Below are 8,798 nucleotides of genomic sequence, written 5' to 3'. Positions count from 1 at the left end.
ATATAGAGAAGTTGTGAGCAGGGAGATAGAAGGAGAACCAGCAAAGGAGGGGGAGTCTCACAGCACTCAAGAGAAGATAGTGTTTCAATATGGAAAGAATGAACAGTATCAAAAACAGCTAAACAATAAATTTTTGGAGTAAGAACTGACAAGGAATTTTGCAAAATGAATGTCATGAGTAACCTTGATAACATAGGAGGGAAGAAAATAGAGGAGGTGAAGAAGATAGTAAAATTTTAAACGGTAAGGCAGCTGATAGGGCATATGGCAGCTAGTATAGCATGAAAAGGCCACAAAAGGCTGGAGTTCTGATAGGCTGTGATTTACCTATTGGGGGATAAAAGAAAGACTATCCTTTCTAAAAAGATAAAAAAAGAAATGTATATATATTTTATATACATATATAAAATATATATGTATTTGAGAGATCGTTTGAAGAACAGGCAGATTTTAAAAAGAACCAAGCTGAAATCTTGAAAATAAAAAAGTTATTAAAATTGAAACAATTGTTAGATAATATATAAATACTAATATAACTATATGTAAATAATATTTAAATATTATTAATCACAGCTTTAAAAAGTAAACTGGAAAACAGAACTAAAGAAATCTCAGTTCAAAATAGTACATGGAAGATATTGAAAATCTCAGTTCAAAATAGTACACAGAAGATATTAAAAATATGAAAAAGAAGAGGTGTAAATAGAATAAGGTGAAGTGTAATAGGAATTTGATAAGAGAGAATTAAAAGAATAAATGTCAGGTAATATTTTTAAACATAATAATTAATAATATTCCAGAAGAAAAGAGACATAAGTCCTCAGATCAAAATGGTCCACTGAAAGCTGAAATTAGATAACTTTAAAACACACAGACAGATACACACACATACACATGCACACACACACTTACATGTGCCAAAACTCAATGTAGTAAACTGACAGACATTAAAAAGCAAATCACAAAGACAACCAGAGAAGCAGATCACCTGCAAAAAAATCATGTTAACACTAGACATCTCATTAGTAATAATATGTGCCAGAATACAACAGAACAAGAATGAGATCCAAACAAGAGTGAGACCCTATCGTTTGCAACAACCTCGATGGAAATGAAGGTCATTATGTTAAGTGAAATAAGTCAGGCATAGAAAGACAAACTTCACATGTCCATACTCATCTGTGGGAACTAAAAATTAAAACATTGAACTCATGGAGATAGAGAGTAGAATGATGGTTACCAGAGCCTGAGGAGGGTAGTCAGGAGAGAGGAAAATTGAGAATGGTTAATAGGTACAAAAATAGTTAGATAGGATGGATAAGATCTAATATTTGATAGCACAACCAACAGGGTGATTATAGTCAAAAGAAATTTATTGTACATTTTAAAACAACTAAAAGAATGTAATTGCAATGTTTGTAACACAAAGAAATGATAAATGCTTAAGGCGATATTCAATTAACCCTGATGTGATTACTACAAATTATTACACACTGCATGAGTGTACCAAAATATTTCATGTACCTACTTGCACCTACTATGTACCCAGAAAAATTAAAAATAAAAAATTTTTTTAAATAATACAACAGAACAATATCATCAGAAGACCGAAGGAAATTACTATAAACCCATATGATAACAATCAGCCAAATTATCATTTATGAGTAAGAATGAAATGAAGTCATTTTCATATATTCAAGAGCATAGAAACTCATTAAACACAGGTCCCCAGTGAAAGAATTATCAAAGGGACATACTTCAGGGAGTTTACTTTTGAGTAAAAACTCAAAAAGAAGTTAGAACCAAGAAACATATGTAAGAAAACAAATCAACAAAACATGATAGTAAATCTAAAATGTTGACTATAAAGAAGAAAAAGAGAAGGAAGAGAAGGAGAAGGAAAAGAAGCAGAAAGAGGCTGAGCACAGTGGCTCGCGCCTACAAGCCCTGCACTTTGGGAGGCCAAGGCAGGTGGATTGCTTGAGCACAGGAGTTGGAGACCAAGCTGGGCACCATGGCGAAATCCTGTTTCTACAAAAAATACAAACATCAGCTGAGTGTGGTGGTGCATGCCTGTAGTCCCAGCTACTCAGTAGGCTGAGGTGGGAGGATTGCTCGAGCCTGGGAGGTCAAAGCGGCAGTGAGCTGTGATCATGCCACTGCACTCCAGTCTAGGTGCAAGACCCTGTCTGAAAAAAAAAAAAAAACGCAGGAAGAAAAGAAGGGGAAGGAGAGAGTGAAGGAGAAATATACTAGTGTGCGTTAAAATGAGTAGACCTAAAGCATTAGAATAAAAACCTTAGAGATAAGGCTAGTGATTATGAACTAAGATTATTTGACAAAAGGTCACATGTACTGATTAACTTTTCATCTTATTAAATATATACATTTGAATATTTATTTCATCTTATTAAATATATACATTTGAACTATTAATATAATAGAAAGGTGACATACACCTTCTGAACCCATAGGGAAAATAAAAATAAGAAAGAACACTGTATTAATCCACAAGAAAGCAAGAAAAAAGAAAAAGAGAAAGCAAATAAAAAGCAAATTTTTTTAAACTGAGGGTCAAAAAAGTCTAAATATGTCGCTTAACACAATATTACACAATAGTAGATTAAACTCACAGATTAAAAGCTAGAAACTCTCAGATGTAATTAAAAGAGTTAAACTTTTTAAATTTTTTAATTTTCCTGTAAAAACATAAGAAAAGTAGCTAAACTCTATTAAGAAATATACCTAAAATAAGGTGACACACAGAAAAATTTAATGAAGGAATTTTAAAACATACCAGGCAATTGGCCGGGTGCAGTGGCTCACATCTGTAATTCTAGCACTTTGGGAGACCAATGCAGGTAGATCACTTGAGGTCAGAAGTTCAAGACCAGCCTGGCCAACATGGTGAAACCCCTCTCTACTAAAAATACAAAATTAGCCAGGCATGGTGGCACATGCCTGTCATCCCAGCTACTTGGGAGGCTGAAGCCGGAGAGTCACTTGAACCTAGGAGGCAGAGGTTGCGGTGAGCCGAGATTGCACCATTGCACTCCAGCCTGAGTGACAAGAGTGAAATTCTGTCTCAAAAAAAAAAGGCAATTAACAACAAAACAAAACTTGATATAATTGTGCAAATATCAGATAAAATATAAGTGAAAGCTGTGAGCTTATAGCATAGCTTTTTAAATACATAAAACAAAAACTGACAAAATAACAAAGATATCTGTAACTAAAAGATATTTCAATAATATTTCTCTCATAAAATAAATAAAAAAACAGACAAAAATTAGTAAGGCTAGAGAGGCTTTGACATATTTTTGAAAGCTTTATCTAGTGATGTACACTGAACATTCCACCAAGCAAGCATAGATGGAAAAGTTATTAACTTGACCACCAATTCCTTCAACTAGAGCAAGCCTCAACTAATTTCAAAGTACACTTCAACATAACATAAATCACATTTTCTGAGCGCAAGACAACAAAAGAGAAATAAATAACAAAAAATATTAACATATACATATTTAGAAACAAAAAAGCATACATCCAAGTAATCCACAGGTTACAAACAAAATTGTGAGAGAAATTACCAAATATAGAGAAATAAGTGAGTATAAAATCATTACTTAAAGCACTTAGGATATAGCCAAAATATCATTTAGAGAGAAATTATTAGGGCAAATGGTTTTAATAGAAAGTATTCATTAATAAAGACAGATGAACTAAATATGAGCTCAAGATGATTAAAAAAAGGAAAAATCTCAAAAGTAGGAAACAATAATAAAAATGTCCCACTTTTATTAGGCAAAAATTAATGAAATTAAAAGTATTTAAAAATAATCAACAAAACAATTTTGATTTTTTGAAACAAAATTAAATAAAGAAAAGGAAAAGCACTAACAATACAAGGAACAAAATAGAAATGTAGGGAGACAGCAAAATTTCCTCAAAATCATAAGAAAATGCACTAAAAAAATGCAAATACTACAAAATGAACACTTTGTTAGCCTAGCCAAATCACCCATTTTGCCTGAGCATTTGACACTACTCATGGCAGTCAGAAAAACCTTGTATCATGAGATAAACTGAGAATGGCAGCAGGTGAAAAAAGAAGGAAAGAAAACCAGAAGGAAGGCAGAGAGAGAAGGAGGGAGGGACAGACAACAAGCCTTATATGTTCTTAAATTTAATAATAGCTTCATTTAGCACTGGAATCTAAAATAAAGGCTTAAGTTCATATGCTTTACATTGCTGGCTTCCTAATGGAAATAATTTTAGTGCCGATTTTTACAATATTGATACATATAAATCTAAGTAACCAAACCCAGGTTTGACTGCTTGCGGCTGAAAAGCCAGACATGAGAGACAAGGGTTGTTGGGATAAAAAGCAGATTGAATTGGAAAGTCAGCAAACAGAGAAGATGGAGAACCAGCATTCTAAAGTATCATCCTTCTAATGTCTTTCAGGCTGGCTGGAGGGTTTCTATGGGAGGCGGGATATGGGGAAACTATGCGCAGGAGTTAGAATCGAGAGATGACTGAGGAACACAGAGATCTGGGTGCCAGCAAGAGTCAGAGGAGGTTGGGAATGTCTTTGTCCTTGGTCAGGTCACAATGCTCCCATAAATCTTTAACAAAACATAATTAGTGTTTACATAATTCCCCCTTAGTCGCACAGTTAGTTTCAAAAATTACATGACTGCTGTTTCTGCATTTTATCTCAGTGTTCTAAAATTGTCCCAGCCTACATGCAGGAATGGGTAAAGGTCCCTTAAACAAAAAAAGAGTTCATGTTAGTTATTTTGCTGTTTCACTGTCATAAAAATGTGTTGTGACCCTTGCCAATATATAATCATGATGGAGAATTCTTTTTCCACCAGTGAGAATAATCAGCAAACTAACTAACTTTATAGATTATGCCTCTTAAACTCCTGCTATGTCTCTGATTAAGTGAGCCAGTTCTTCTGAAGACAGGACTTGCTTGCAAGCACTGCAACTTAAAAAAGAAAAAAATGTTTCTCAGTTCCAATTTGCCTCCAGTTTTTATTGACAATACAGATCTTTAAAAAAACATATGACCTGGCCAGGCGCCGTAGCTCATGCCTGTAATTTACCCAGCACTTTGGGAGGCCGAGGCAGGCAGATCACCTGAGGTCAGGAGTTTGAGACCAGCCTGGCCAACATGGCAAAATCCTGATCTCTACTAAAAATACAAAAATTAGCTGGATGGCACACACCTGTAATCCCAGCTACTTGGGAGGCTGAGGTAGGAGAATCGGGCTGCTTTTCTTCATGGCCCAATAACGAGATGCAGATGAACTGGGAAAGAAGACAGTTTTTATTTATGTAACTGGGTACAGAGAGAAGGCCTAGAAATTTTTGCCAGACCAACTCAAAATTACAAAGTTTTCCAGAGTCGATATACCTTCTAAGCTATATGTCTACGTGTAAGTGTGCATTTGTCTAAAGACATAAGTGATTAACTTCTTCTAATCTATGACTGAGAAGTGAGTCCTGAAGACCTTCGTCTGGAGCTTCAGTGAATTTACTTAATCTAAATGGGTCCAGGTGCTGGGGTGATTACCCTTATCTTGTCTCCTGCTAAATCATGGAGGTTTATGGAGTTCCTTCAGACCCCCAATAAACTTGTTTGTGGAGGCCTGGGGATTTTCTTCAGACCCCCCAATAAACTTGTTTTAATCCTAAATGGGTCCTGTTAAGAATTCCTTTGTAATCTTGTCATGCTTCAAGGCCCAGGAAAGGCCTAGGCAAACTCTTGGTGGGCTTGTTACATTCCAGCCTGGCTCTATCAGCTTTTAATATTTAACTTAACCCCTCAGTCAGTGCTGAAACTGTTGTTATGGAGGCCTGTGTTAGTGAGACCTGCCCTGCCACAGTAAGGCAAGGAATAGGTAAACTTAGTAATGGAAATCTAGAAGAAGAATATAATGAACCGTGAAGAATAGAACAGATATTTTGAGACTAAGACTGAAATAGGAAAAAAAGTAAAAGAGGCAAAACTTAAAATAAGTATTACTAACTCTTGAAGAGTTTTAAATTCTCATAAAAACTGAAAAGAAAAGGAAAAGGTGCTAAACTCAACTACATTTTTCGCACTCTAAAGATATTCACCATGAAAGATGTAGGACTATAGAAGAGGATCGGAAAATGTAAGCTCTTAGGATTTCTTGTTTGTCATTATAACATCCTTGCTCTGCCCTATTCTAATACCTCTGGGAAATGTGCTAGTAAGAACCTTTGTCTCTATGTCCAAAGAAAATCACATTATTTTTTGTTGGTATTTTAGCAAAGGGTGTGTCTTAGTCCGTTCAGGCTGCTATAACAGAGTACAATAAACTGATAAACAACAAACATTTATTTCTCACTGTCTAGAGGCTGGGAATTCTGAGATCAAAGTGCTAGCTGATTTTGTTCCTGGTGAGGGAGGTTTTCCTGGCCTACAGACAGTTGCCTTGTTGTGTCCTCACATGTCAGAAACAACCTCTCTCATGTGTCTTCTTATAAGGGCACTACTCCCAATCATGAGGACGCTACCTTCATAACCTAATTACCTCCCAAAGGCGCCACCTCAAATGCCATCACATTAGAGATTAGGGCTTCAACATACAGATTTGAGGCGGACATAAACATTCAGTCATAGCAAGATGTAAGCCTAACATATAAATTCCTTTTCTCTTAATTCTACTGCTCTTCAGTATCCTAAAATATCTGAAGGGTTTCTTCTAACATATGTTATTTCCCAAGCCAGCTTTAAAATTCTGATTAAATTTGAGATTATCAGAAAGAAAAAATACAGAAAAATTATCATTACAAACATCTTAAAACATAATTACAAATAAACTTTCTGTACTGTAAAAAAAAATACAGTGAGAGCTGGTATAATGGTAGAGATGTGAAAGGAAGAGAAAAAAAAAAAAAGACGATGAAGAGATAACGTAAATTAGTAACCTTTAACTATTAACCAGTCTCCTGAAAGAATGTGACCTAGATTAAGAATGTTTAAAAAAATATTTTATTTCATTAGGAAAAAGTGGCCTTCACTCATATAACCCATCATACGGGCCATTCAAAATGGCCTGGATATTTAAGTTATTAAAGTGGAGTTAAAATTGGCTTAATAAGAGATAGCATATTCCTAGAAGATTTAATGTTTCCCAAAGGTCTATTTTCTGGTGTTCCAAGTGGATTTTCAATAGGAACTCAGTACATAATTTTTTTAAAAGTAAGTTATTTTATTTTTAGCAAATGGTCCAATAGCAACCAGTAAGCTCCTACTGTCTTTCTCAGTCTCCTCTGGTCTTTGGTAGCATCTCGATTTCTTTATTTGTACTGACACTTTTTTGTTTTTGGTTTCTATTTTGGTTTAGTTTGGGTCTTTCTTTCTTTCTTTTGTTCGTTCGCTTGTTCTTTCTTCTTTCTTTCTGTCTTTCTGTCTTTTAAATAAATAAAAGGCCCACAGAAACAAGAAACCACATAGAAAGGACCAAAAACAAGTTGTTCTTCTGGTTAGAGAGTTAAGTTGCAAAAGAGAAGCAAGAAGAAATAATGCTGGCAAAATATGCTGGGAAGACCACGGAAAAAATACACTAAGAAGTTTATATCACAATCTGAAGTCACAGGGGTCACAAAACAAAACTCCAAAAGATAAAAGGTAGAAATAATAAAAATGAGAAGACGTAGCAAATGGGAGCCGAAGAAGGGACAGACTGCAAAATGCAAACAAAGAAAACACTAAAATAGAATTCAAGATAAAAAGGAAAGATTGATCTTCATCTTTTCCTCCATAAAGTTTATTATATCTAAACTTGGACCACTACTGCTGCAGAGATTAAGCCTTTTTTGACTTCCCTTCCTTGAAAGAATTGGGACTTGCCTCTCATAACAATCAGGCAAATCACATGAATTTATTTTGTGTAGGTCTAAATACACCAATTTTTTAAAAATATTACCAAAGTACATTAAAAACATGACCTAACTATATCCTATCTACAAGAAAGTCACTTCAAATTTAACAATAAAAGTTAAAAAAAAATGAAAAATAAATGCCATGAAACATTAATTTTTTCAAAGAAAAATGGCAGAAGTAGCTACATTAATATCAGGTAAAGTGGACCTGAATGCAAAGAAATTTACCAGGGATGAAAGAGGGACATTATATCATGATAAAAATATCAATGCATCAAGAAGACATAGAAATCCTATATATGTATGCACCAAACAACAGTGCTTCAAAACACACTGGGAAAAAAAACACCTACTAGAACTGAAGAGAAACAGAAAACCCCACAACTACAGTTGGAAAGTTTAATGCCTCATTCTCAGCAATTGCTACAACTACTAGATGGAACATGAAATAGGTGAGAGAATTAGCCAGGCAATATCTGAGGGGGGACTATTTCAATCAGAGAAGACAACAAGTAAACCACCCTAGGGTAGGAACATTTCCAGACTATTTGAGGAAAAGCAAGAAAGCAAGAACCATATAGCTGGAATGAAAAGTGACATAAAAGAAGCTATAAGAGAGATTTGGAGGGACAGATCTTCCAGGGCCACCTTTGAAAGCCAGTGTTGTGATTTTGACTTTTGTTAAATCAAGATGGGGAACCATTGGTGGATCTTAAGCTAGAGTCTTGCTGACACTTTAAAAGGGTCCCGCTAACTGCTCTACTAGGAATTGACTGGGAGGCAAGGGTGAAAGCAGAGAGCTCAATTAGAGAGACAACAATAAGTTGGACCACAGTGAGATTCATAAAGGTGGTAAAAAGTGTCAGGTTCTT

This window comes from Mandrillus leucophaeus, unplaced genomic scaffold (assembly GCF_000951045.1).
Source record: "Mandrillus leucophaeus isolate KB7577 unplaced genomic scaffold, Mleu.le_1.0 Scaffold890, whole genome shotgun sequence".
In the NCBI taxonomy this organism is placed as follows: domain Eukaryota; kingdom Metazoa; phylum Chordata; class Mammalia; order Primates; family Cercopithecidae; genus Mandrillus; species Mandrillus leucophaeus.
Note: the sequence above shows the minus strand (reverse complement) of the source record.